The sequence below is a fragment of the Somniosus microcephalus genome, chromosome 18 (genome assembly GCF_052327205.1).
Source record: "Somniosus microcephalus isolate GS21.2 chromosome 18, FLI_Smic_1.0, whole genome shotgun sequence".
In the NCBI taxonomy this organism is placed as follows: Eukaryota; Metazoa; Chordata; class Chondrichthyes; order Squaliformes; family Somniosidae; genus Somniosus; species Somniosus microcephalus.
In genome coordinates, this window is record NC_141004.1 from 25,360,529 (window position 1) to 25,388,392 (window position 27,864).

The following is a 27,864-nucleotide window of genomic DNA, read 5'->3' on the forward strand; positions in this document are numbered from 1 at the left end:
CTTCCCCCTTCCAGTTATTGCCATCAAGGAGGTCTCTTGTCTGTCATGGGGCTGGAGGTGGTCTGCAGATCATCCTGTCTCTCCCTGACTGACGCAGCATCTTAACGGACAGCAGATCATAGTGTAGAAGGTGATGGGGAGGGGGTGGAAACAATAAAGGCGATGTTGTCATTCTCTCCTGCAATGAAAGAGGAAGGTGGTGGTTGGTGGTGGGGCGGGACGTGAGGGTCGGACGAAGCTGGTTAAATGAGGCAGCTCCGCCTTGTCTCCTTTCCGGGCCTCAGCCCCGAGCCTCGCGCTCTCACTCAGCCCCGCACGCAGCGCTCGGCCGGCACTGCGCAGGCGCGGCAGTGTTTTTTTTGGTGGTAGGTACTGCGCAAGCGCGGTATTTTTTTTTTGGAGGTCGACACTACGCAGGCGCGGTACTATTTTTTGGGTGACCGGCACTGCGCAAGCGCGGCATTTTTGGCGGGCGGCTGTCGTGCAGGAGCTGTCCGCTCACTGAAGAGAAAGGCGGAGAGAGGGACGGGTGGGTGAGGGGAGGAATCAGCCCAACTGTCACCTATTGGTTAATGTAAGTGCCGAAAACCGTCGAAAAGGACAACAAATCTGTGCTGTCTTAACTTTTGAAATATTTCGATCAAATATGTTAGAAGGACGAGAAACAGGCGGTTGGAATCAGAGAATCTGACAGCACAGAAGGAGGCCGTTCGGCCCATTGTGCCTCTGCCAGCTCTTTGCTAGAACTATCCAATTAGTCCCACTCTCCTGCTCTTTCCCCACAACTCTGCACTTTCCCCCCTTTTTAAGTCGAGATCCAATTCCTTTTTGAAAATCACTTGAATCTGCTTCCACCACCCTTTCAGGCAGCGCATTCCAGATCAGAATAACTCCCTGTGTAAAAAAAAAATTCTCATTATCTGCCTTCCGACTTTTTTTGCCAATTATTTTCAAATCTGTGACCCTCCTGCCAGTGGAAACAGTTTCTCTCTTATCTAGTTGAGGATTTATTTTTAAATGAGCTGAACGGCAACCCAAGTGGAGCTGAGTTGTGGACACCCAGCAGGTTTTGAGGAGACTTTAAGAACAGTGCTGAGGCGAGGAAGTTTAAGGAAATTGCAGAGTACAGGGGAACAATGTGTTGTAGGCTTCTCCACCCATGGGGGTTGCACATTGGACCCCAACTAGGCCTGGCAGGCGGCCAGCAGCAAAAATAGCCGCCCAGCACCTCCCCTTTAATTTGCGCCACCCCGGCCGCAGGTAGGCCCCCTTAACCCTGCCAGATATAGCATCCAGCGGTAAGTCAGGGGGCGCTACCGAAGATCGCGAGCAGTGTGCTGTGCACGACGATGACAGCATCGCCAATGGTTATCGCCACCGCTAACCTCCCGTGAGGCGCCGCGCCCGGGCACGAGTTGCTTTGTGCCCCGTTAGCGCCCAGGTGCAAATCAACCAAATTTTTCCCCCATAAATTTTTTTTACAAATAATTACATTTTTGTTTGAAATATTTAATTAATGCCATTTTAATTAATTTTATATATGTAATTTAAAAAGATTATTTCATGTGTTCATGTATTTTTTAAGTCATCCCCATTCATACTTATGACAGTTCCATGCATACGGAACTGTCAAAAGTATGAATGGGGATTCCCTTTCATTGGTTGGGCTGACCCATGTGATTCCAGGGGCGCTTGCGAACCGCATGTGCCCCTGGGATACGTGGACTTCCACGCATTTCTACCAGGAGAGGCCCAGGATCGCAAGCCTTCATATCTCCCGGACCACCATTTAACTGCATAGAAAATTTGATGATTGGACGCATCTGCCCGCGGGAAGCCTCCGATCGCAAATTCATGCCCAAGGATTTTGATATCTTTACGGTAGGGGATAGTGAGACAATTGAGAACAGTAATGTAGGTGATAGATGTGCAGGACTTTGACCGGGATAACATAAGAGCAGCAGAGATCTGGATGTTCGAATTTCTGTAGACTGGGGCTTGAGAGGCCACGAAGGAGAGCACTAGAGAAATCAAGCCTTGAGGTACAAGGGATCAGGATTTTGGTAGTGGGTATAGTGGAAGAAAAGCGTTAAACTTAAAAATAGGGATATTAATTCTCTAAGAATCAAATGTAGGAAACATCCAGGTGACTACCACCAACAAATATTCAATCTTAAAACAGCATATTAATATCAATTATATGTGTGTTTAGAACTTTTAATTGCATTTGATTTGGATCTTTTTTCCTTTAAAATGGATGGGTTGTGACAAACTTTTCCATAAATTTTCATTTATTCTTCCATATTTGATCCTGACTTGAAAACACTTGCCTCCAGACTCCATTACAGCCTTGGTCCAAACATGGACAAAAGAGCTGAATTCTAGACGTGAGGTGAGAGTGGCTCATCAAGGCAGCATTCAACGGCATTACCATCGTCGAAAGCCCCACCATCAACATTCTGGGGGGGGTCACCATTGACCAGAAACTTAACTGGACCAGCCATGTAAATACTGTGGCTACAAGAGCAGGTCAGAGGCTGGGTATTCTGCGACAAGTGACTCCCCAAAGCCTTTCCACCATCTACAAGGCACATGTCAGGAGTGTGATGGAATACTCTCCACTTGCCTGGATGAGTGCAGCTCCAACAACACTCAAGAAGCTCGACACCATCTAGGACAAAGCAGCCCGGTTGATTGGCACCCCATTACCACGTTAAACATTCACTCCCTCCACCACCGGCGTACCATAGCTGCAGTGTGTAGCATCTACAAGATGCCCTGCAGCAACTTGCCAAGGTTTCTTCGACAACACCTCCCAAATCCGTGACCTCTACCACCCAGAAGGGCAAGGGCAGCAGGCGCAAGGGAACACCTCCAAGTCACACACCATCCTGACTTGGAAATATATCACCATTCTTCATCGTCGCTGGGTCAAACTCTTGGAACTCCCTACCTAACAGCACTGTGGGAGTATCTTCACCACGAGGACAGCACCACCTTCTCAAGGGGAATTTGGGATGGGCAATAATTGCTGGCTTTGCCAGCGACGTCCACATCCCAGGAACGAATAAATTAAAAAAAGACTATTACTGTTCAGAAAAGACTGACTATAGAAATAGGCTTGCTTTAAAATAAAAGGCCAGAGGGGAAGAATTCGTGGCTGCCACGAGAGTTGCAGATGTCACCACGGCCTTGGGTTAACAGCTGCTGAAAATGGACAAAGCGCTACCGGAGAAAAATTCACGCTGGGGGCTAAAGCTTCTTAGCCCAGCACTAATTTACTGTGTAACGCCCTCCTGGTGGCGTTAGTGCAGGCATGGGAGTCGAAGTTCCTGTCCAGGAGTGGCATTTGATGTTCCAACAGCCTCTGGAAACAAGACAATGGAATTCGCTAGGTGTTGTGGGAAATTAAAAGGGCAATGCCTTCTGAACTAATACAAATAAAAATGAAGTGAAAAAGTTCAATTTTCAGTTCTTACTGCCTTTAAAAAAAAATTTACATTAAAAAGAAGTTCCAAATGGAAGTCTTCAACTCTTAAAGCTGAATTCCCTTCTGAACCTCAAAAATTGGGAAAAGTGCTTCAGCACTAACACAAACGACTCAGCAAGCCAGGGAAGGGGCACCCAGGGTCTCGTAAGCAGCACTCCAGCTTTGTGCAGGGGTCAACACTGCAAGAGACGTCCTCTACCCACAGGTGCCAGGATGCCCTCCAGAAAGAATGATGTGGGACCACATCACCGAGGCCATCACTGCCAGCAGTGTCGCCCCCCACGATCTGGCTCCAGTGCCTAAAGAAGCTTCATGACCTCAGACCAGTGGTCAAGGTCAGTAAATGCATCTTCAAAAGCCATCTCCTACCAACTGCAGCACCAGCCTCATACATTGCTCAATGCACGACTCTTTCCCCCCCCCGCCCCACAATCACTCACCTACCAACAATCTGTACCAATCATGAGCCAAATATGCCATTCCTAGCCTCACCTCACCCCCCTTGGAGGAGACAGTCTTGGCAGGAGCATGGCTGAGCCCTTGGCCAGCAGTGGGGCAGAAATGATACAAGATGCTGGTATCCTCATACGTTATCTTCCTTCTCACATGCACCTCTTGCTTTCCCGCCATCCCCTCACCACAACTCCACCCTTGTGCCTTCCTCATTTCACACACCCAAGAAATGCAGCCTGGCCAGCCAGTGGTTGGCCAAGAAGAGGGAGAGGAGATTGAAGAAGAAGAAGAAACACCATCACTTGATTTGACACACCCAGCTCCTCAAAGGTCGAGCAGCATAGCCATTTGCAGTGTCCCCTACTGAAAGTCAGCAGCCTTCCACTAGCCATGTTGCAGCCACTGGGGTAGCACTGCATGACATCAGTAGGATAGGCAAAGGCATACACAAGACAGTCACTCAGAGAATGCATGAGGGTGATGAGTTGATTTCTTGATGTCATATTGGATGGATAGATGTATAAAGTTGGATTGGAAAGTTTGCTTCTTGGTGGCTTTTTTTCCTAGCATCATGGCCAAGAGGACGCTGTGATGGTCAGTAACAGAGGGAAGGTAAGGTGTGGGACTGATGTTGAAAGAGGAATTGGAGTTGTACTTACTAGTGTCGCAGACGGATGATTCCATCCCAGCCAGAAAGGGGCTGTCTGGGTTGCATCCTTCCTTCTGCTTCCTCCTCTTCTGTTTCTTCCTCTTTGGCTTCTTCTGTTTTTTCCTCTTCTGCGTCTTCCTATTCCCTCTGCGAGCGGATGCTGTAAATCTGAAGTGACAGCATAAAATGCTCGGAATACTCAGCAGGTCAGGCAGGATCTTGACCTGAGACATGAACTCTGTTTTTCTCTCCACGGATGTTGCCTGACCTGCTGAGTTTTTGCAGCATTTTCTGTCTTCTCAGAGGCCTTCCTTTACCATCCGAGACCTTGCAAGCGTCCAGCAGCACTCCCTGCACACTTAAAAAAAACTTTTAACATCTATTGCAGAAAGCCACTACTTCAATAAAATCAAAAAACACAGTCCAAAAGCTTAAATGCAAACTTACCTGAAAGATGTGTGTGTCCCTTTAAGAGGTGCTGACAGCACTTCTATGAGTCAGCTGCATGCTGGGTTTACATGGTGAGCTTAGGATCGAGCGCTGAACTCAGTGCAAAGGTCCAAGTTCGGCATAGTGACGTTAAGTCAGCGTGACGTCACCTCATTTTAATTTGCAGGGTGATGGATCTTACAGACAACGCTGCCGGGCCTGTGAAAATGGAGGATACTGCGGGACCCGCCACCTGTTGGCGAAAGAGTGGCGGCCGCCCTCTTTTTGCTATTTTTTGCCGGTAACGTGTGGCGTAAAGCCCTTGAATTTTTAGCCCCAGTTCAGCCACTGATTTAAAACAGAAAGGGGGAGAAATTCAGTTGGCTGCGCCACCCGTTAGCGCCTTAAGAGGGCGCTAAGTGGGTCGCAAGCCACTGGCCACGCCTCCCGCTAAATTCCGCGGGACACTAGTGGTGGCGCTAGCCATTAGCGCTGCGCCGCTACCGATGACATCATCGGTGTGCGCAGCGCCCCACTGACACCCCGGCCGCAATATTTGGAAGCGCCCCCTGATTTACCACCGGACGCTATGTGCGACCGGTTCAGGGGGGCCTACCTGCGGCGGGGGAGGCGCAAATTAAAGGAGAGGTGCGGGGCGGCCATTTTTGTTGTTGGCCACCTGTCTGCGCTCCCGTCCCCGGCCTCCTGAACCCCCCGCGGAGTGCCGGCTGCGTTCCAAGAGCTCGGCACTTCTCGGTGCCGGGCTCTTTTGCCGGCACTCGCGATCCTCGGGGGCCCAATGGGGCCCCAGGTCGCGCTGAACAAGGCCCCTCCCCTTTAAGAAGGGGAGGAAGGCCTGCAGTACCGCAGCGCGACGTGCCGCAGCGTGTGGCGTTGCGCCATGATATTCAGTCGCAGCGCCCCAAGAGGGATGCGGGGCACCTCCAGTAGCGCCACGCTTCCCTTTGGGGCGCTACCACTGAATTTCCAGCGGGCGGCCGCGAATGGTTCCGGGACGCTACTTTTATCGCCCTGGCGAGGCTGGTGCCCCAAACGGGGCTATAGTCAATTTCTCCCCCAAAGACTGTAAACTTCTTTCCTGTATCTTTACTGTGGATAGTGTGCAGAGTCTTGGGATTCTGCTTAGTGTGCCTGGTTCATGCTCAGAATCAGCAGATTGTGAAATTACCCACTGTTGCTGAAATGTATGCTCACAAATAATTCTAACAGGTTTGGGTACAAAGCTTAAATAGCTGCATATCAGTCTGCTCCCACCGCACCCCCGACTTTGAATGCAATTTGGCACTTGTATGCAACTAATAATCATATATGTTGTAGGATATGTCAAGATATTGCGTAGTTCCAGCAGTACTACAGTACCATCAACTACATCAAGCATAAAGCTGTAAAGACACTAACTCACTGCATCAAAACATGGGGATAATATTTGGACTGATTGGTAAGTATGACTTTTAAAGAATATATCCAAAAAATGCTGAATATATACCTAAACCTTGAATTATATGAGTAAAGAGTTATTGTAGTGATTTGTGAATATATAGTTGTTGTAAACCAACGATGTTGCACTGTGGCACCACCAACCTCTTGGTGGCCGTGGTATACAGAGCAGAAGGACAGAGGAAGGGGAGGAAACAAATGGCTAGCCTCATTGGAGAGTAACTACCTGCTTTACAAAACATAAAAATTAGCTGCATAGATTAGAACCCCAATTTTGCGAACAAACTAGCTAGAGCCAACTGTTCAGAGGAGGGAAAGGCATGCTAATCTTTGAAATGGAAGTCCCTAGCTTAATTTGAATAGGCTATTGGCATATGAAAGACTTACCCACACATTTGGCCTATGTTAAAATTGGTTGACGAACAGAAAATCTAGTGAAGTAGCAACTTTCAAAGGGCTTCAGTTTGCCATTAAAAGGAAAGTTAAATTAGTGGCAGAAAAGTGGATTAATTCTTCACAATGGCACATTGGAGATGTGGGGGCAACACTGCAAGTATATTTAGACTGCTAACTGCGGCAGGCTGGTGTAATTTATCTGGTATCTTATTTACGGCGCTTGGGCAGTGCCGGCTCCGCCTGCTGGCTGAGTGAAAGTGTGAAGCCAGCGCAGCCACAACTGCAGTGGACTGAGATTGACAAGAGACAAAGCAGAGGTACATCATTTACCACCTTCATCTGACATCTCTTTCATTGCATGGTTTGATGCTAAATGGCTGAGGGCCCTGCTGCAGTATGTGCACCAAAGAAGGGTAACCCTAATTGGGGCTAAAGAGCCCCCTCTGGTAAAAGTGATGTGCCAAATAACTGCCTGAATCCGTGAAGTTAAAGCTTAAAACTGAAGGCTTTTATTAAGTAAAGAACATGGCATCAAGTTAACACAGTTCATCACCGACCCAGCCCTTGGTAGAACATTCCAAAAGAGGGGCGGGGCTAGGGAGGAGCATTAGTGGTTCCCCCGGTGGAACATTCCAGACATTACAAGTACAACAACAACAACAATACAAATGCCAGAACACAGAGTTATTTCATCACATTCACCCCCTGCTATAGGTTCAGTCTGTCAGGAGGTCTGATAATCCTCTGGGAACGACGTGACTCTTGCTGAGGCTCCTCCCGGAGTACTAACTCCGGTTCATTCGAATTCCCAGAATCATCAGTATTTTCCACACAGAGGGTTTGTGTCTCTGAAGGTCCAATACCACGATTGAAAACTCTACTCTCAGAGTTGAACTCTTTTCGAGCTCCAGCAGGTGCAAGATCTTTAATAGAGACCGTATCCTCTCGCCCATCCGGATATTGAATATACGCATACTGGGGATTAGCATGGAGGAGTTGTACTTCCTCCACCAGTGGATCAGTCTTGTGGCCTCTCATGTCTGCGCAACAACACAGGGCCCGTGATCGTCAACCATGTGGGTAACATTACTCCATTAGTAGCTTTTCTTGGAAAACTAAACATCCTTGCATGAGGGGTGACATTCGTCGCTGTACACAAAAGAGACCTTATGGAATGCAGCACGTTTGGCAGGACATCCTGCCAGCGAGAGGTCGGCAGGCCTCGCGACTTCAGAGACAGTACGATAGCCTTCCACACTGTCGTATTTTCTTTCTCGACCTGCCCATTACCACGAGGGTTGTAGCTGGTAGTTCTACTCGTTGCAATCCCCTTCGATAGCAAAAACTGTCGCAATTCTTTGCTCATAAAAGGAAGAACCCCATCACTATGTATATAGTTAGGCATGCCGAACAAGGAAAGCAGTTGGCAGAGGCATTTAATTACAACAGCACTAGTCACATCCGGACAGGGGAATAACAAAAGGGAACCGAGAGTACTCGTCTATAATATTAAGAAAATAGACATTACGGTCGCTCGATGGAAGGGGACCTTTAAAATCGAGACTCAAACGCTCAAATGGTGGAGTTGCTTTAATAAGATGAGCTGGCTCGGACGGCTTATAGAAGCGGGGTTTGCATTCAGCACAAACACGACAGGTTCTGGTTGTAATGTATGTACCTTTAAGGGGGGAACTACTTTTTACAGCTCATGTATACTGTAGTACCGGCAGTGACCACACCTGTATATAACGCTGAGTAGTAATCTGTACAGATCAGTTGCAGTCTGGGCCACGTTGAGTAAACACCTATTGTACCGTTCTCCGCAGTCTGTGTCTCATTATACACGGACGTAACATTGGCGACGAGGCAGGTTCGAACCTACCTGCAACTCTGCATCACCTCCCGGGGATTCGTTCCTGGAGATCAGTGGATTGGAGGTCAAGGCCAGAGACTCGGGCGTCGACCACGGGCAACCGCCCAGTCATCCAGCAGAGACTTGAGAATTGCGGGGGAGGCTGTCGAGAGCCAGGCTTGGCATTTCAGTCGAGGTGGTCCAGCAAAACGGGCTAGCAACAGGTAGTGCGCAGACCCTTCCCGGACAGCGGCGGGCTAGAGCCTGACCGAGCGGCACAGCAAAGGGCCGAGCAGCGTCGACGGGGGAGAGAGAGAGGGGGCAGAGCGCACAGGGTGCAGCCGGTGTTCAGGGGGCGAGCAGCGTCGGAGAGAGGGAGAGAGAGACGCGCAGAAACCCGCGAGGCGCCACCATTGCCACGAGGACCGCCGAGAGCGGCGTTGGCAAAAGCGCAAGAGAATCGCGCGAAACCTACAGGGCGCCGCCATTGCCACGAGAACCGCCGGGAGCGGCGTCGGCAGCAGCGGGGGAGGAAGGAAAGCACGGGAGACGCCATTTTAAGCCATTGGGAGACGCCATTTTAAACCACACCCAAAATGCAGAAGAGTGGCAGTATCACCACATTTGACAATGAAGTCGAAGATTGGACTACATATGTCGAACGAATAGAGGTGTACTGCGAGGCAAATGAGGTGTCAGATGACAAGAAAACGTCGGTATTGTTAAATTTAATGGGTGCAAAGACGTATGGTTTATTACGAAATCTAGTAACCCCAACGAAGCCAATGGAAAAGAGTTTTGAAGATATAGTAACGATACTAAAGGAACATTTAAACCCCACACCGCTGCTGATAGCAGAAAGATTCAAGTTTCACAAACGGAACCAGCATAAGGATGAAAGCAATGCTGATTATTTAACAGAACTGCGCAAACTATCGAAACACTGCCAGTTTGGAGCGGGACTGGCAGATACCTTAAGGGACAAGTTTGTGTGTGGGCTTCAAAGTGAAGGAACCCAGAAACAGCTTTTATCTGAAAAGGACCTTACGCTGGAAAAGGCTTTCAGCATTGCGGTATCATATGAAGCAGCAGTACAGGGCGCTGCAGAGATACAACAGAGACCACAAGAATATGGCACAAACGAAATGTCATATGGAAGAGAGAAGTGCTATCGCTGCAGCAGAACAACACACGACCAGAATGATTGCTGGTTCAAAGACAAAGTGTGCAGACAGTGTGGAAAAGTAGGACACATAGCACGAGTCTGCAGGTCAGGAAAGAAAATCAGCAATAAGAAACCTACCAAAGGAAAGTACCAGAAGGTACATAAGATGACGGAGAATAGTTCAGACGAACAAAAGAGTGATAACGACTCCGAAAGCAGGGAACTGAGTTGTCTGAAACTACATAATGTGATCACAACGGAGGATTACCGACCCATTTGGGTCACTCTCAAGATAGCAGGAGTCCAGGTAAAGATGGAATTGGACACAGGATCAGCCCTAACAGTCATAAACCAACGGGACTACGAGCGGCTATTCTCACACATACCCTTGAGAGACACAAAAATTATTTTGAAGACGTACACGGGGCAAAAAGTCTACCCCAAAGGAAAAATAAGGGTGACCGTTATATATAACGGTAAGGAAACACCAAAACTAGACCTGTATGTATTGCAAGATGGAGGACCACCATTACTGGGACGTGAATGGATCCGGAAAATACAACTGGATTGGCATTCCATACAGGCACTGACTGTGGCTGACAAAAAGGATGACGACGTCACACCTGGGCGACTGTCAAAGATCCTAATTGATGCGAAAGAAGTGTTCCAGCAAGGACTCGGAACACTAAAAGGCATGACAGCAACAATTAAAATTGAAGAAAACGCAAGCCCAAAATTTTTTAACGCCAGACCGGTACCTTATGCGATCCGCCCAGCCGTCGAAGCAGAGCTGGAGAGTCTGGAACGTTCAGGTGTACTGTCCAAGGTAGACTGGAGCGAGTGGGCTACACCCATCGTCCCTATGATGAAAAAGTCGTTGAGCAGCACGCCTGGGGAACCAAAGAAGGTTCGCATCTGTGGGGACTTTAAGGTAACAGTGAACCCGGTCCTTCACAACGTACAATATCCACTTCCGCGGATTGAAGATATTTTCGTCTCACTATCTGGAGGGAAACGCTTCACTAAGATTGATCTGGCCCAGGCGTATCTGCAAATGGAGGTAGAAGAAGCATCAAAAAAATACCTCACAATCAACACCCATAAAGGTCTCTACCAATACAACCGGCTGGTATTCGGTGTAGCATCAGCTCCGGCTATTTGGCAGAGGGCAATGGAACAAGTCCTGCAAGGGATCCCAGGGACCCAGTGTTATTTGGACGACATCCTGGTCACGGGCGAAAATGACAGTGATCACCTTGCCAACCTGGAGCAGGTGCTCACTAGATTGCAGGAATATGGGCTCCGAGCTAACTGCCCCAAATGCGAGTTTTTTAGAAAACAAATCTCGTATTGTGGCCACGTTCTCGATAAAGAGGGGTTACATAAGTCCCCAGAGAAGATTGAGGCAGTAGTCAAGGCTCCAGCACCGGAAAATGTGTCACAACTGAGGTCGTTCCTCGGGCTGGTAAACTACTACCATAAGTTCTTGCCAAATTTGTCTACAATACTACACCCACTGAACACCCTACTGCAAACTGGGGTGCCATGGAAGTGGAGTGACGAATGTAGACGAGCTTTCCAGAAGAGCAAAACACTAATCACATCGAAAGAGGTATTGGCCCATTACAACTCAGCATTACCAATTCGGTTGGCATGTGATGCGTCACCCTACGGCATTGGAGCGGTGCTGTCGCACAAATTCTCGGACGGCTGAGAGAGGCCAATAGCCTTTGCGTCACGATCACTAACCTCAGCCGAGCGTAACTACGCCCAGATTGACAGGGAGGCCCTCAGCCTAGTGTGGGGAGTGAAAAAGTTCAATCACTATCTGCACGGGCAGAAATTCACCTTGCTGACTGATCACCAGCCTCTTGTCTCCATTTTTAATCCGAAGAAGGGCGTTCCGGTGATGACTGCACAATGACTACAAAGATGGTCACTTTTTCTAGGAGCGCACCACTATGAGATTGAATATAAGGGCACGAAACAGCATGGAAATGCTGATGGGCTATCACGCCTGCCACTGCCTACTGCGGAGGAAGCACCAGCACTGGATCCTGTCGAAACGTGCGAGTCAGCAGAGAGTGCTGTGAGTTTGGGTAAGTGGGAGAGTTCTTTAATTGTTATTTCTCTTTAAATCATTCTTGATAAGATTACTTAAGCAGTTTAAGTAAAGGGGAAAAGTTAAATATTTGGGATTCTGTTGGTTTAAGAAGAGTAAAACAAGGTTACACTGCAGTAGGAGTAAATTGGCACTGCAGGCAGTGGAAACCAGTTTTCTAACCAATCAGCAGGGGTGACTCATTTGGCTGTAAACAAACAAACAGTATAAAAAGACCAGGCTAGTGCGAGCAAGCACTGAGTGCGAGTCAGCAGAGAGTGCTGTGAGTTTGGGTAAGTGTGAGTTAGGTTAAGTGGGGTGTTAGGTGCTCTTTTCAAACTTTAACTCTGTGGGTTGTAGTTAATAAGGCCTTTCTGGTGCAGAGTGACTGTTGGTAAACCATTTAACTGGTGTAATTAGAGGGATTGATTTAATTTAAATCCAATTAATTAAAGGGGATACTAGCATCTAAAATCGGGAAGAGGGTGTCCATAACTAACAATAAAAAATTTAATTAATTATATAGAATGGAGCAGGTGATGTGTTACTGTTGCGAGATGTGGGAGCCGGTGGACCCCATTGAGGCTCACGGTGATTACGCCTGTGACAAGTGTCTGCTGCTACAGGAACTCCAGCTCTGTGTTGATGAGCTGGAGCCTGAGCTTCAGACACTGTGACACATCAGGGAGGGGGAGAAGTACCTGGACTCTGTGTATCAGGAGGTGGTCACACCTATGAAGTTAATTAATTCAGATGTAGCCCATGGTCAGGGACAGGACGGTGTGACTACGACTGAGGCAGGTACGGGGATCCAGGAGGTAGAGCTGGAGGAGCCGCAGCCCTTGCTCTTGTCCAACAGGTTCAAGGTTCTTACTCCTTGTGGGGACAGGAGCAGGGACTGCAGGGAGGATGAGCAACCTGGCCACAGCACCGTGGAACGGGGGGCCATTCAAGAGGGGGGAGTAAATAGAAATGTTGTAGTGGTAGGGGATAGTATTATTAGGGGGATAGATAGAGTTCTCTGCAGCTGAGAGCGAGAGTCCCGAAGGCTGTGTTGCCTACCCGGTGCCAGGGTTAAGGACATCTCCTCTGGGCTGGAAAGAAACTTGCAGTGGGAGGGGGTGGATCCAGTTGTCGTGGTCCATGTTGGTACAAACGATGTAGATAGGACGAGGAAGCCGGTTCTGTTAAAGGAGTATGAGCAGCTAGGGGTCAAATTAAAAAACAGAACCTCAAGGGTAATAATCTCTGGATTATTACCTGAGCCACAAGCGAATTTGGCTAGGACAAATAAAATTAGAGAGTTAAATGCGTGGCTCAAAGACTGGTGTGGGAGAAATAGGTTTTGCTTCCTGGGACACTGGCACCAGTACTGGGGCAGGAGGGAGCTGTTCTGTTGGGACGGGCTTCACTTGGCCAGTGCTGGGACTAGAGTCCTGGCGGATCATATAACTAGGGCTGTAGAGAGGGCTTTAAACTAGCTAGTGGGGAGGAGGTTCCTAGAGAGCAAATAATAAAAATGCCAACAGAGAAGGTCATAGACTTAGGTACCAGTGGGGAAATTAAAAACCAGAGCGTGTCAGGAAGGGGCAAAGGTATGGAGTAAAAGGTAAAGTAATAAAAAGGGCAAAAGCAGGAACTAAGTGTCACAAAACATATTTGAAAGTTCTCTATCTGAATGCACGTAGCATTCGTAACAAAATAGACGAGTTAATGGCACAAATAACTACATATGGGTATGATCTTGTGGCCATTACAGAAACATGGCTGCAGGGTGACAATGCCTGGGAATTAAACATACCAGGTTATTTAACGATCAGGAAGGACAGGCAGGAAGGAAGGGGAGGTGGGGTGGCTATGTTAATAAAGGAAGAAATCACTGTAATACAGAGAAATGATATTGGGTCAAAAGATCAGGATAATGAAACAGTTTGGGTGGAGATGAGGAATAATAAGGGGAAAAAAACACTAGTGGGCGTAGTCTATAGGCCTCCGAACAGTTGCAACTCTGTTGGACGGAGTATCAATCAGGAAGTAGTTGAGGCTTGTAATAAGGGAACATCTATAATTATGGGGGATTTTAACTATCATATTAATTGGACAAATCAAATTGGGCAGGGCTGTCTTGAGGATGAGTTCATTGAGTGTATTAGGGATGGGTTTCTTGAGCAGTATGTAACTGAACCGACCAGGGGGCAAGGAACCTTAGATCTGGTCCTGTGTAACGAGACAGGATTAATTAAAAATGTCCTAGTAAAGGATCCCCTTGGAATGAGTGACCATAACATGGTTGAATTCCATATTCAATTAGAGGGTGAGAAGGTTGGATCTCAAACAAGCGTGCTAAGCTTGAATAAAGGAGACGATGAAGGTATGAGAGCGGAATTGAGTAGAGTGGATTGGGAAAATAGATTAAAGGGTAAGACGATACATGATCAGTGGTGTACATTTAAGGAGTTATTTTACAACTTCCAAAAAATATATATTCCAGAGAGGAAAAGGGTGTAAAAGAAAAGACAGCCATCCGTGGCTAAGTAAAGAAATTAAGGATAGTATTCGACTAAAAACAAGGGCATATAAGGTAGCCAAATCTAGTGGGAGGATAGAGGATTGGGAAAACTTTAAAAGACAGCAAAAAATAACAAAAAGATTGATTAAGAAAGGGAAGATAGATTATGAAAGTAAATTAGCAAAAAATATAAAAACAGATAGTAAGAGTTTTTATAGTTATATAAAAAGAAAAAGGGTGGCTAAAGTAAATGTTGGTCCCTTAGAGGATGAGACCGGGAAATTAATGGTGGGAAATATGGAGATGGCAAAAACACTGAATGAATATTTTGTATCAGTCTTTACAGTAGAAGACACTAAGAATATCCCAACACTGGACAAACAGGGGGCTATAGGGGGGGAGGAGCTAAACATGATCAAAATCACTAAGGAAGTGGTACTCGGTAAAATAATGGGACTCAAGGCGGATAAATCACCTGGACCTGATGGCTTACATCCTAGGGTCTTGAGGGAAGTGGCGGTAGTGATTGTGGATGCATTAGTAATAATTTTCCAAAACTCCCTGGACTCGGCAAAGGTCCCAGCAGACTGGAAAACTGCTAATGTAACACCCTTATTTAAAAAGGGCAGTAGACAGAAGGCTGGAAACTATAGACCGGTTAGCCTAACATCTGTGGTAAGTAAAATTTTGGAGTCCATTATTAAGGAGACAGTAACAGGACATTTGGATAATCATAATTTAATAGGACAAAGTCAGCATGGTTTTATGAAGGGGAAGTCATGTTTGACAAATTTGCTGGAGTTCTTTGAGGAAGTAACATATAGGGTGGATAAAGGGGAACCAGTGGACGTAGTGTATTTAGACTTCCAAAAGGCATTTGACAAGGTGCCACACAAAAGATTATTGCTTAAGATAAAAAATCACGGGATTGGGGGTAATATTCTGGCATGGATAGAGGATTGGCTATCTAACAGAAGGCAGAGAGTTGGGATAAATGGTTCATTCTCAGACTGGCAATCAGTAACCAGTGGTGTTCCGCAGGGGTCAGTGCTGGGACCCCAACTCTTTACAATCTATATTAACGATTTGGAGGAAGGGACCGAGTGTAACATATCAAAGTTTGCAGATGATACAAAGATGGGAGGGAAAGTAGTGAGTGAGGAGGACATAAAAAAACCTGCAAAGGGACATAGACAGGCTAAGTAAGTGGGCAGAGATTTGGCAGATGGAATATAATACTGGAAAGTGTGAGGTTATGCACTTTGGCAGGAAAAATCATAGAGCAAGTTATTATCTTAATGGCAAGAAACTGGAAAGTACTGCAGTACAAAGGGATCTGGGGGTCCTGGTGCACGAAACACAAAAAGTTAGTATGCAGGTGCAGCAGGTGATCAAGAAGGCCAATGGAATGTTGGCTTTTATTGCTAGGGGGATGGAATATAAAAACAGGGAGGTATTGCTGCAGTTGTACAAGGTATTGGTGAGACCACACCTGGAATACTGCATACAGTTTTGGTGTCCATACTTAAGAAAAGACATACTTGCTTTCGAGGCAGTACAAAGAAGGTTCACTCGGTTAATCCCGGGGATGAGGGGATGGACATATGAGGAGAGGTTGAGTAGATTGGGACTCTACTCATTGGAGTTCAGAAGAATGAGAGGCGATCTTATTGAAACATATATGATTGTGAAGGGGCTTGATCGGGTGGATGCGGTGAGGATGTTCCCAATGATGGGTGAAACTAGAACTAGGGGGCATAATCTTAGAATAAGGGGCTGCTCTTTCAAAACTGAGATGAGGAGAAACTTCTTCACTCAGAGGGTGGTAGGTCTGTGGAATTTGCTGCCCCAGAGAGCTGTGGAAGCTACATCATTAAATAAATTTAAAACAGAAATAGACAGTTTCCTAGAAGTAAGGGGAATTAGGGGTTACGGGGAGCGGGCAGGAAATTGGACATGAGTCTAGGTTCGGATCGGTCATGGCCCTGTGGGTAGCGGAGCGGGCCCAGGGGCCGTGTAGCCTGATCCTGCTCCTGTTTCGTGTGTCTAATTCTGTTAGATTCAGGAGATAGTCCTGTCATAGTGGATTGGCGGTTAGGATCAGATCAGCCATGATCTTATTGAATGGCGGAGCAGGCTCGAGGGGCCAATTGGTCTACTCCTGCTCCTATTTCTTATGTTCTTATGTTCTATTCCCGACACCGACCCCCACGATCACGGACACCAACCCCACAATCCCCAACCCCCTGCTGTGCCCCAACACAGACCCAGATCCCTGAAAACACTTAACCCGAGGGCTGCTGCGACACTAGCAGCGGCCCAAACTTTGGAGTCCTCTTCACCAGCAATCTCTTGACGCATCGCCGGCAACATTGAAATAAGGCCTGATGCCAAATATCTGGAGAGCCTCAAGCCTCACCATTCAGGTGCTACCCGTTAACTACACTGCCCCATGGTGTGTGTAGAAAGCATCCAGTGAAAAGATAAAGCAGACCTTACAAGATAGGTAAGCTTATTCTACAGTAGCAATTTGGTCCTGAAGCAGCTAACAGTTAATTTTCTTTTGTAGATCGAGTGGCTAAAGAAGCATAAATTTGGAGGAGCTTTAGTGTGGACACTTGACTTTGATGACGTCAATGGTTATTGCAAACAGGGAGCACATCCTATATTGAAACGATTGAGCAGCCAGCTTTTAACAGGTTCAGGTAAAATATTTATCATTACTGCAGCCACAATTTAATAGTTTTCCCACTGGGTTCTGTATATATTGATATGCGTACAACAGCAAGGTAGTATTAATGCTTGCTGCCACCTTAATATTGTCCTACTATCTGAGTTTTAAATGCCAGCTGCAATATCTAGGATACAGGCAAATGAGTTATGAAAGATCACTATGATACAGTGTGAATAAAACTGCAGAAACTTTTGGAGCCATAAATCTACGACCCTTTGGTGCACTCCCTCCGTAATTCTGGCATATGTACTGCAAATTAGGCCAGGACCCATCCTTATCAGGGATTCCAGAGGGCCTTGTAAGGTCTGGAGCCTCTACTTATCCTTTACAAGGGAAGTGCTGTCGGAAGGGGTAGGGTCTCCCAATGTTGGGAGTTCCCACATCCCTGACCACTCAGTCAATGGGTGCCTCACCAGTTGTGGCAGAGCCACTGAGGGACTCTGAACAACTGTACATAATTCCCTTTAACGAGCTGTTAGCTGCAGACTAAATCTGTACCATTGTATATACTGTTTGCATGTACAGTGCGCGGTCCCTTTAAGAGCGCGGGCAAACGCGATGACGTCATGCCGCTAATCACGTGATCACCCAAACGCGGGAAAAACGTGATGACATCATGACGCCATCCACGGGACCGCCCAGGCAGTCCTCGTGGAGCCTCCGACCTGTTAAGACCTGTATTCATAGTTCTCTTGCATCCATCTGTTTAAACTCGTTAGTTTGACATTAAAAACCTTTTTGATTGATTGCCTGCGTCGAACTCAATCTCTAGACAGGAATTTGACCATTCCTACATTGGTGACCCCGACTTTTGTGAACGGATTTCGCAAAAGGAACACAGCATGGAGGCAAACGCCGTTTCGTTGAAGCTGCCGCAGTCCTGGGAGCAACAAGCAACCACGTGGTTCATCCAAGTTGAAGCCCAGTTCGCCCTGAGAGGCATCGTTGAGGATCAGACCCGATACTTCTACGTGGTCTCCGCACTCGACGGCTCTACCGCCTCGCGGATCGTCAGTCTTCTCAAGAACGCCCCATCGGACCGCAAGTATGAGACCCTCAAGGCGCGGTTGCTACAGGTTTTCGGGCTCACGAAATCAGAACGCGCCCGTCGGCTGCTCGCTATGCCTGGGATCGGGGACTCCAAACCTTCCGAGCTGATGAGCCAAATGCACACACTCCTCGGCTCCGAACCGGAATGCTTTCTCTTCAGAGAGTTATTCCTCAGCCAATTACCGGAGCAAGTGCAAGCGGCCTTGGCGAGATCCGAAGTCGAAGACTGCGCAGCGCTCGCTGCCGAGGCAGTCAAAATATTCGCAGTTACGCAACAGTACTGCGCTGCCACGAGGCGCCCATCCCCCACAGACGCCGCCCCAGCTCCTCAGCCCGCGGGGCTGTGCTTCTGCCACGCGCAGTTTGGCGCGAAGGTGAGATGTTGCTGCCCTCCCTGCAGCTTCTCTCAAAAAAAAATAAAAAACAACAACTCCGTCCAATGAAGAACGGGTCTAACGGGTGCCCGCGGCCGCGATGGCAATCGGCAATGCAGGCAAGCTGCTCTTCATCACAGATACCCTCTCCGGTCGTTGGTTCCTGTGTGACAGCGGAGCGCAGTGCAGCATTCTACCCGCGTCAGCTCTTGATGTACAGGCTGGGAGGCACGGCCTCCCCCTCGAAGCAGCTAATGGCGGAGCTATTCGGACCTTCGGCAGACGGCGGGTCCAGGTGTGCTTCGGCGGCCAGCGGTTTTTCTGGGAATTCGTTGCGGCCAAGGTTTCGCAAGCCATTCTCGGTGCAGATTTCCTGTGCGCCAACAGCCTCCTGGTTGATGTAAGGAACCGGCGGCTGATCAACGCGGCCACGTTTCACTCTATCCCTTGCCACCGTAGTAACACCATGTCGCGCACCGTCTCCTGCGCTTTCCCGACTCCGAGTGAGTTCGCTCGCCTGCTAGGCGAATTTCCAGACCTGACCAGGCCCACGTTCTCCTCCACGGCCACGAAACATGGTGTGGAACACCACATCACCACCACCGGCCCCCCGGTCCACGCGCGGGCCCGGCGCCTCGAACCTGGCAAGCTAGCGGTCGATCGATACCCGATACCCCACATCCAGGATTTCTCTGCCCATTTGGCAGGAAACACCGTTTTTTCCAAGGTTGACCTTGTCCGAGGCTACCACCAGGTCCCGGTGCACCCGCAAGACGTCCCAAAGACCGCAGTCATCACCCCTTTCGGTCTCTTCGAATTTTTAAGGATGCCGTTTGGGTTGAAGAACGCCGCCCAGGCTTTCCAGCGCCTCATGGACTCCGTGCTGCGGGACCTCAAGTTCCTTTTCGTCTACTTAGACGATATCCTCATTGCCAGTCCTAATAAGGAGGAACACATCTCTCACCTACGCACCCTCTTTCGACGCCTCAGCCAACACGGCCTGATTATCAACCCAGCCAAGTGTCAGTTTGGTCTGCACCAAATTGATTTCCTGGGACATCGCATTACCTCGGAGGGAGCGGTTCCTTTGCAAGCGAAGGTAGAGGCGGTGACAGCCTTTCCATGCCCGCAGAACATAAAGGCCCTGCAGGAGTTCCTCGGCATGGTAAATTTTTACCACCGTTTCGTGCCTAAGGCAGCACTGCTCATGCAGCCCCTGTACGAGGTCCTCAAGGGCAAGTCTGGCAAGGATCCGGTAGGCTGGACGGTTGACATGGACCGGGCATTCACCGACACCAAGAGCGCCTTAGCCAATGTGACCATGCTGGCGCACCCGCTACCAGGAGCCACCATCGCCCTCACCACCGACGCGTCAGATTACGCAATCGGCGCCGTTCAGGAGCAGTGGGTGAACGGGACGTGGCAGCCATTGGCATTCTTCAGCCGTCAACTGCGGCGTGACGAGCGGGCGTACAGTACTTTCGACAGGGAGTTACTCGTCCTTTTTCTGGCCATCCGCCATTTCCGGTTCTTGTTGGAAGGATGTCCTTTCACCGCCTTCGTCGACCATAAGCCACTGACCTTTGCCATGGCCAAGACCGCTGAACCGTGGTCATCTCGACAACAACGTCAGCTGACATACATCACCGAATTTACCACAGATATTCAGCATGTGGCCGGTAAAGACAACCTGGTGGCAGATTGCCTCTCCCGCGCGACCATGCATGCAGTCCAGCTGGGCATCGACTACGCCCTCATGGCAACCGACCAAGTCTCAGACCCAGAAGTGCAGGCTTACCGCACCAACACCACTAGCCTCCAGTTGGCCGACGTCAGGTTCCATTCAGCTGGTACTACGTTGCTGTGTGACGTCTCCGTTCAGGACCCTCGCCCTATTGTGCCGGTCGCCTGGCGCCGCAAGGTGTTTGACGCCATACATGGGTTGTCACACCCAGGAATGAAGGCTTCTCAGAAGCTAATGTCATCTAAGTTCGTTTGGCGGAGCATGCATAAAGATGTCCGCGACTGGGCCAACACCTGCGTGGTCTGCCAAAAGGCCAAAGTACAGCGCCACATCAAGGCTCCATTGGCCACCTTTGCAGTTCCTGAGCGTCGGTTTGACCACGTTAATGTGGACCTGGTAGGACCACTTCCAACTTCCCATGATTTTACGCACATCCTGACCATAGTAGATCGCACCACCAGATGGCCAGAGGCGGTTCCCCTGTCATCTACTACTTCGGCGGACGTGGCCAGGGCGTTCATCTCTTCATGGGTCACCCGTTTTGGAGTGCCTGCTGACATCTCTTCAGACCGGGGACCGCAGTTTTCCTCCGAGCTCTGGAATGCAGTGGCTCAAGGACTCGGTGTCAAATTACACCGCACCACAGCCTACCACCCACAAGCGAACAGTCTGTGCGAACGTTTTCACAGATCGCTTAAGGCCACACTGAGGGCCAGCCTCCAAGACGCTGGATGGGCAGACAAGCTGCCGTGGGTCATGTTGGGCCTTCGCACGGCCCCCAAGGAAGATCTTCGCACTTCCGCGGCAGAGCTCGTTTATGGTCAGCCGCTGCGAGTGCCAGGGGATTTCCTGCCAACACCAACGGAGCCATGGTCCGCCTCACGCCAGCTTATCAGCCACCAGGAAGCAGCCAGATGTTTCGCGCCGGTTCCCACATCGCATTACGGGTTTCAGGGCTCTCACGTTCCGGCAGATCTGAAACAAGCTGACTACGTGTTCATCCGCCACGGTGCTCACCGGGATCCACTCAAGGCCCCATACACTGGTCCTTTCCGCGTGTTAGAGGCAGGAGACAAACCCTTCAAGGTGGATGTCGGTGGTAAACCGGACCACATTTCGGTCGACCGTTTGAAGCCAGCACACCTGGACCTTGACCGTCCCGTCGAGACCGCACAGCCACCGAGACGAGGTCGGCCGCCCACCGTCGTCACGCCAGAACAAGTGCAACCACCTGTCAGACCGCCCGCCGTCCAACAGCTTCCGCTTCGGGAATACAGGAGTCGTTCTGACAGGCTTGTCAGACCCCCTCACCGTTTGACTTTTTCCGTTAAAGACAATTCTGGGGGGGCGCATGTGGCAGAGCCACTGAGGGACTCTGAACAACTGTACATAATTCCCTTTAACGAGCTGTTAGCTGCAGACTAAATCTGTACCATTGTATGTACTGTTTGCATGTACAGTGCGCGGCCCCTTTAAGAGCGCGGGCAAACGCGATGACGTCATGCCGCTAATCACGTGATCACCCAAACGCGGGAAAAACGTGATGACGTCATGATGCCATCCACGGGACCGTCCAGGCAGTCCTCGTGGAGCCTCCGACCTGTTAAGACCTGTATTCATAGTTCTCTTGCATCCATCTGTTTAAACTCGTTAGTTTGACATTAAAAACCTTTTTGATTGATTGCCTGCGTCGAACTCAATCTCTAGATAGGAATTTGACCATTCCTACACAGTGGCAGTATGCCTTGACCAGGGGTGCCAGGCCGCTGAACGGCAGTACTGGGGGCCACCTGGGGTCCAGGCCTAACGATGGAACACAATTTTGGTAAGGATTTCAGCCCCCTTAAAAGTGGGCAGTTTGGGCATTCTTTCCTAGGTGACTGCCCCAAACGACAGGGAACTTAGAATTTTCTGGCCTGTGAGAGCGGGCTGGGGAGGGTGCCTAGATTTGCCCCCCAGTGGTGTGGGCACCATTTTGAATGTAGGCTAATGGACTACCCTGTGAACTATGGCAGGGTCAGCACCAGAAGTTACAGTGGGTGCATCCCAGCATTAGGCCCAGTTACCCCACCTTCTCCAAAGGACTTTCAACTCGCTTTGTATGAAATAGAAAATTGTTTCCTTTTATTATCAATTATGTCTTTAAAAACTAAATTATTATAAACTTTGAAAGTAAGTTTATAATACTCCTATAAAGTTCTGGGCTTTATTTAGCGGATCCACAAAGGAAGACTTATATGTATACTGCAGAATTTAAGTTCTATTTTTATATAATAGGAGAACTCACCATGTGCTGACCTCACTCAGCACATTGTGCCACTAAGTGGCATGAAGGCCTCCTCGCCAGCACTATTTAACGGGATCATGCAGTATTTACAGGTTACTTGTAGGTTTGGTATTTCTGGCTACTGTTTGACTTCTAGCCGTTTTGTGCTGTGTTCTATCACTCTTGAAAGTTCACTTTGTCTGCACACAGAGAGGCTTTGCTGCTTTTGCGCTGCTCCTACTCTTTGCCTCACAAATAGTATGGCTCCAAACATGAGTGGTCTGGTAGAGTTGCCTTTGGGAATAGAGGACGGGGTTGGGGGATCAGCAAGGAAGACACCACAGAGCAAGAGGAGGGCACTGAACAGGAGGCCATATCCACAGAAGCTCTTCAGGGAGCACTTCTCCTACCTCAACTTAACTGAGGAGCAATGTATAAGGTGCCTTTGCTTTACCAAGGAGGCTGTCATCGAGCTATGTCACCTGCTGCAGCCATAACTCCAGCCTCAAACCAGGGCATAAACAGTACTGCCTGTGGCTGTCAAGGTCACCGTGGCCCTTAAGTTTTATGCCATGGGCTCCTTTCAAGCTGCAACAGGTGACATTAGCCAACACCTTGCAGTTCACAAGAGACATATATTATGGAGGTACCGGGGTTCTCCACACCAGGAGAAACACTTGCATCTCCTTCCCTATTGACAGAGCAAAGCAAGATGAAAGAACACTAGACTTCGTCTGCATGGCAGGCTTCCCCATGGTGCAAGGTGCCATTGACTGCGCACACATTGCCTTGCACACACCCTATAACCAACCTAGCATCTTTATCAATCGAAACAGATTCCACTCCCTTAATGTACAACTGGTTTGCGACCACAGGCAGAGCATCATGCAGGTCTGTGCTTGCTATCCAGGCAGCAGTCATGACTTTCATCCTGCACTACTCCTCTGTGCCACCTTTATTCCAACCAAGCCAATAGGTTACAGGCTGCGGTCGGCGTTGAGTGCAAGCGAGAGTTTGGTAAGTAAGAGAAAAGTTATTTAAGTTTATTTAGAGAATTTAAGTGAAGGGAAAATTTAATTTTTTGAAGTAAGTTTAATTTATTAAAGTAAATTAAATTGTTGGGGAGTTTAAACCAGAAGTAGAATCCGGGTTTAAAAAGGGGCAGGCCGAGTGCGGCAGCGCGAGTGCGGTCGGCATTGAGTGCAAGCGAGAGTTTGGTAAGTGAGAGAGTTCGGGCAAGTGGGAGGTGAGGGGGTGTTTTTGCCCTGTTTTGTTTCCCACTCTCAGGCTTAGCCAGCACTGCGGAAGCAGAGCAGCGAGGCGAATCAACCTAACAGGCCCCACAGACAGCACTCAAAAGGGAGGTAGGTGATCAGCTGGTTGGTAGGTCCTCTTCCTTCTCTTTTATACCTTTATAAGTTGGTATGTCCTATTAAATAGTGGTGTGATATTATCATCTATATCGGGGCAGAGGGTCTTCATAACTTGATGCTCACGGTGATTACATTTGCAGTAAGTGTTTGATGCTAGAGGAACTCCGGCACCGTGTTGATGTGCTTGAGACCGAGCTTCAGATACTGCGACACATCAGGGAGGGGGAGAAGTACCTGGACTCTATGTTTCAGGAGGTAGTCACACCTATGAAATTAATTAATTCAGATGTAGTCCGTGGTCAGGGACAGGACGGTGTGACTATGAGTGAGGCAGGTACGGGGATCCAGGAGGTAGTGCTGGAGGAGCCGCAGCCCTTGCTCTTGTCAAACAGGTTCGAGGTTCTTACTCCCTGTGGGGGTGGGAGCAGGGACTGCAGGGAGGATGAGCAACCTGGCCACAACACCATGGAACGGGGGGCCATTCAAGGGGGAGTAAATAGAAATGTTGTAGAGGTAGGGGATAGTATCATTAGGGGGGTAGATAGGGTTCTCTGCAGTCGAGAGCAGGAGTCCCGAAGGCTGTGTTGCCTGCCCGGTGCCAGGGTTAAGGACATCTCTTCTGGGCTGGAGAGAAACTTGGAGTGGGAGGGGGAGGATCCAGTTGTCGTGGTCCATGTTGGTACCAACGACGTAGATAGGACAAGGAAGAAGGTTCTGTTAAAGGAGTATGAGCAGCTAGGGGTCAAATTAAAAAACAGAACCTCAAGGGTAATAATCTCTGGATTATTACCTGAGCCACGAGCGAATTTGGCTAGGATAAATAAAATTAGAGAGTTAAATGCGTGGCTCAAAGACTGGTGTGGGAGAAATGGGTTTTGCTTCTTGGGACACTTGCACCAGTACTGGGACAGGAGAGGGCTGTTCCGTTGGGACGGACTTCACTTGGCCAGTGCTGGGACTAGATCCTGGCGAATCATATAACTAGGGCTGTAGAGAGGGCTTTAAACTAATTAGTGGGGGGGAGGTTTCTAGAGAGCAAATAATAAAAATGACAACGGAGAAGGTCATAGACCTAGGTAGCAGTGGGGGAATTAAAAACCAGAGAGTGTCAGGAAGGGACAGAATGTATGGAGTAAAAGGTTGGATCTCAAACAAACGTACTGAGCTTGAATAAAGGAGACTATGAAGGTATGAGAGCGGAATTGATTAGAGTGGACTGGGAAAATAGATTAAAGGGTAAGACGGTACATGATCAGTGGTGTACATTCAAGGAGTTATTTTACAACTTTCAAAAAAAAAATATTCCACTGAGGAAAAAAGGGTGTAAAAGAAAAGACAGCCATCCGTGGCTGAGTAAAGTAATAAAGGATAGTATCCGACTAAAAACAAGGGCATATAAGGTAGCCAAATCTAGTGGGAGGATAGAAGATTGGGAAGTCTTGGCTGTGTAGCCTGGTCCTGCTCCTACTCTTGTGTTCTAATTCTGTGATAGATTTCAGGAGATGGTTCTATTCACACGGATTAGTGGAGACCGCGGGAACAGGCTGCCAGCTAGGAGTCCTTCAAGAGTAAATTGGGCCTGTTCCTGACTGGGGTGGAGATCACCTCTTACAGAAGGTAAGTACTGCAGGAAATACAGGGACAGAGTGATCTCCTGGACGAATTTCGATCACCTAGATGGGCCGGAGAGGAATTTCCCAGATTTTTTCTCCCAAATTGGCCATTGGGTTTTTTACCTGGTTTTTCGCCTCTCCTGGGAGATCACATGGGTTCGGGTGGGATGGAGAGTGAAAGTAGATTTGAGGTTAGGATCAGATCAGCCATGATCTTATTGAATGGTGGAGCAGGCTCGAGGGGCCGATTGGCCTACTCCTGCTCCTATTTCTTATGTTCTTATGTTAACAAGGGTCATCCCCTCTGGACATGGCTCCCCCTCCGGACATGGCTCATTAATCCAGTCAGGAACCTGCACACAGCTGCAGAGCACACCTGCAATGAGAGCCATGCTGCCACAAGAAACAGCCTGGACCACTCCGCCCCTGAGCGGGTATCCAGATTTGTAGTTTGCTGCATGCTTCATCATGAGGGACCAGCCATTACCACTACCTGGGCAGCAACAAATACAGGAGGAGAAGTAGGAAGAAGAGGAGGGGAGGCAGTGACCACCAGAGGCCCTATCTGCCCGACCTCTCAGAGATCAGCTCATTGAGGAGTGCTTCAACTAAGTCAGCCCTCCCATTCACCAACATCCTACAACTCTTACCACTATTCAATTGCCTTCCTTCACTTTACACTGGTCTTGCCCTCGCTTCACTACAAAGACAAATATCAACACCAAATCCAGATCAAAAAAACAAATTTATAAAACAAATCATGTCAGCATTGCCAAAACTAATGACAAATCACCCTTGTGCAAGCCCTTAGTACCTGTCATGTGCTCGTTTTTCTATTCTGGTGCACCTACAAGGTGCTTCCCCAGTGGCTACAGCTTGGAAGGTGGAAGGCTGCTGAGCTTCCATTGAGGACACTTCAGATGGCCTTGCAGGACGACATTGAGCAGCTCTGGGCCTAGAGGGCCAAACTGCAGACTGCAGCATCTTGGCTGGGCTACAGCAGTCTGGGCTGGCTGGCTGAGTAGCAGCAAAGGCACTGGTGGAGTGGCTGACAGGGGAGCAGGCATGTGGACATCCTGAGAGAGGACAGCAAATGCCTCTTCCAAGGAGCCAAGGCCACGCTCCTGAGGTGAGGCCTCAGCACTCCTAAAGCTCAATTGGAGAAGTGTGCTGGAGTGATGTGACACCCTGGAAGCCCTTTCAACAGTATGTGTTCCAATGGAAGCTAGCAGAGTTGTTATAAGATGCTCCATTATGATGGGTTCCACTGTCCATCATGATGGAGCATCTTATGACAACTCAGTCCATGTTGGATAGAATGGTCTCCATGCTCTGCGAAAAGCCTCGAGATAAGTTGGAGCTGGACTCCTCCCTAATCCACAACATTGTGCGCAAGTTGTCTGGCAGGCTCCCCAGTGCATCAAGCATTTCCCGGTGTATGTCCATGAGTCTTGTACAGTAGCCTGGGCCATCGAAGTCAGCATCTTGAGTCCTCTGCAGCAGAATTAATATGCAACCATGCCCTCCAGCGAGCTGGCACCCATTGCATCATATCCCCCTGCCCTAGCTCCTGCGCACACGTGCCTGGTTAGTCACCACATGCAACTCCCTCTTCCATCCTAGCCTCTAAAGTCCATGTGGTGTCAGTATCTGACCTGGCACTTGCTCCATTGGCTGAGGGGCATCGACATTCTCAGGAGCTGAAATGAAAAGGACATGGGTTAGCTGGTGTGAGGGAGAACATAGAGAAAGTAGTGCGTTTTGAAAGCATCTCTGTGGTGTATGTGCCTTTAAAAGCAATTGTGGTGTATGTGCCTTTAAGAGCCCCAGGTGTGCGCAATGCCGGTAATTGCCACTTGGGCTATATAAGCCTGTGTATTGTGTATATCCTTTAGAACCCCCCCCCCCAGACTTGCTTAGTAAATACCTATGAACCAACTCCTGTCTTCAGTGTCTTTATCTACACACGGACACTACAGTGGCGACGAAGTGGAAACGGACTTACCTGCAATTCGGCAGCACCTCAAGGACATCGATTCCTCCAGCGTCCAGAAGACTCAAGGAAGTAATAGAAACTGTGGTTTCACCAGCTGGCCAAGCTGGTGGCAGGTACTGCGCTAATCCTTCCTGGGCATCAGGCTGGGGCTCCAGCAGCGGGCTCTACAGCTGAGACAGGCAGCGAAATCGGAGGCAAGCAATAACGGACTG

General features: G+C 48.8%; 1 long non-coding RNA gene across 5 annotated transcripts in view; it reads left to right on the plus strand.

The window, feature by feature from the left end:
* Positions 1–467: 467 nt before the first annotated feature.
* Positions 468–27,864, plus strand: part of LOC147105142 (uncharacterized) — a 73,245-nt gene continuing 45,848 nt past the window's right edge. For 2 of the 5 annotated variants that reach the window (XR_015081689.1, XR_015081690.1), the window contains exons 1-3: positions 468–574; positions 6,360–6,480; positions 17,072–17,207. This is a non-coding gene — a long non-coding RNA (uncharacterized LOC147105142). The remainder of the gene's footprint in view (positions 575–6,359; positions 6,481–17,071; positions 17,208–27,864) is intronic. The other 3 variants (XR_015081686.1, XR_015081687.1, XR_015081688.1) reach the window with 2 other exon arrangements.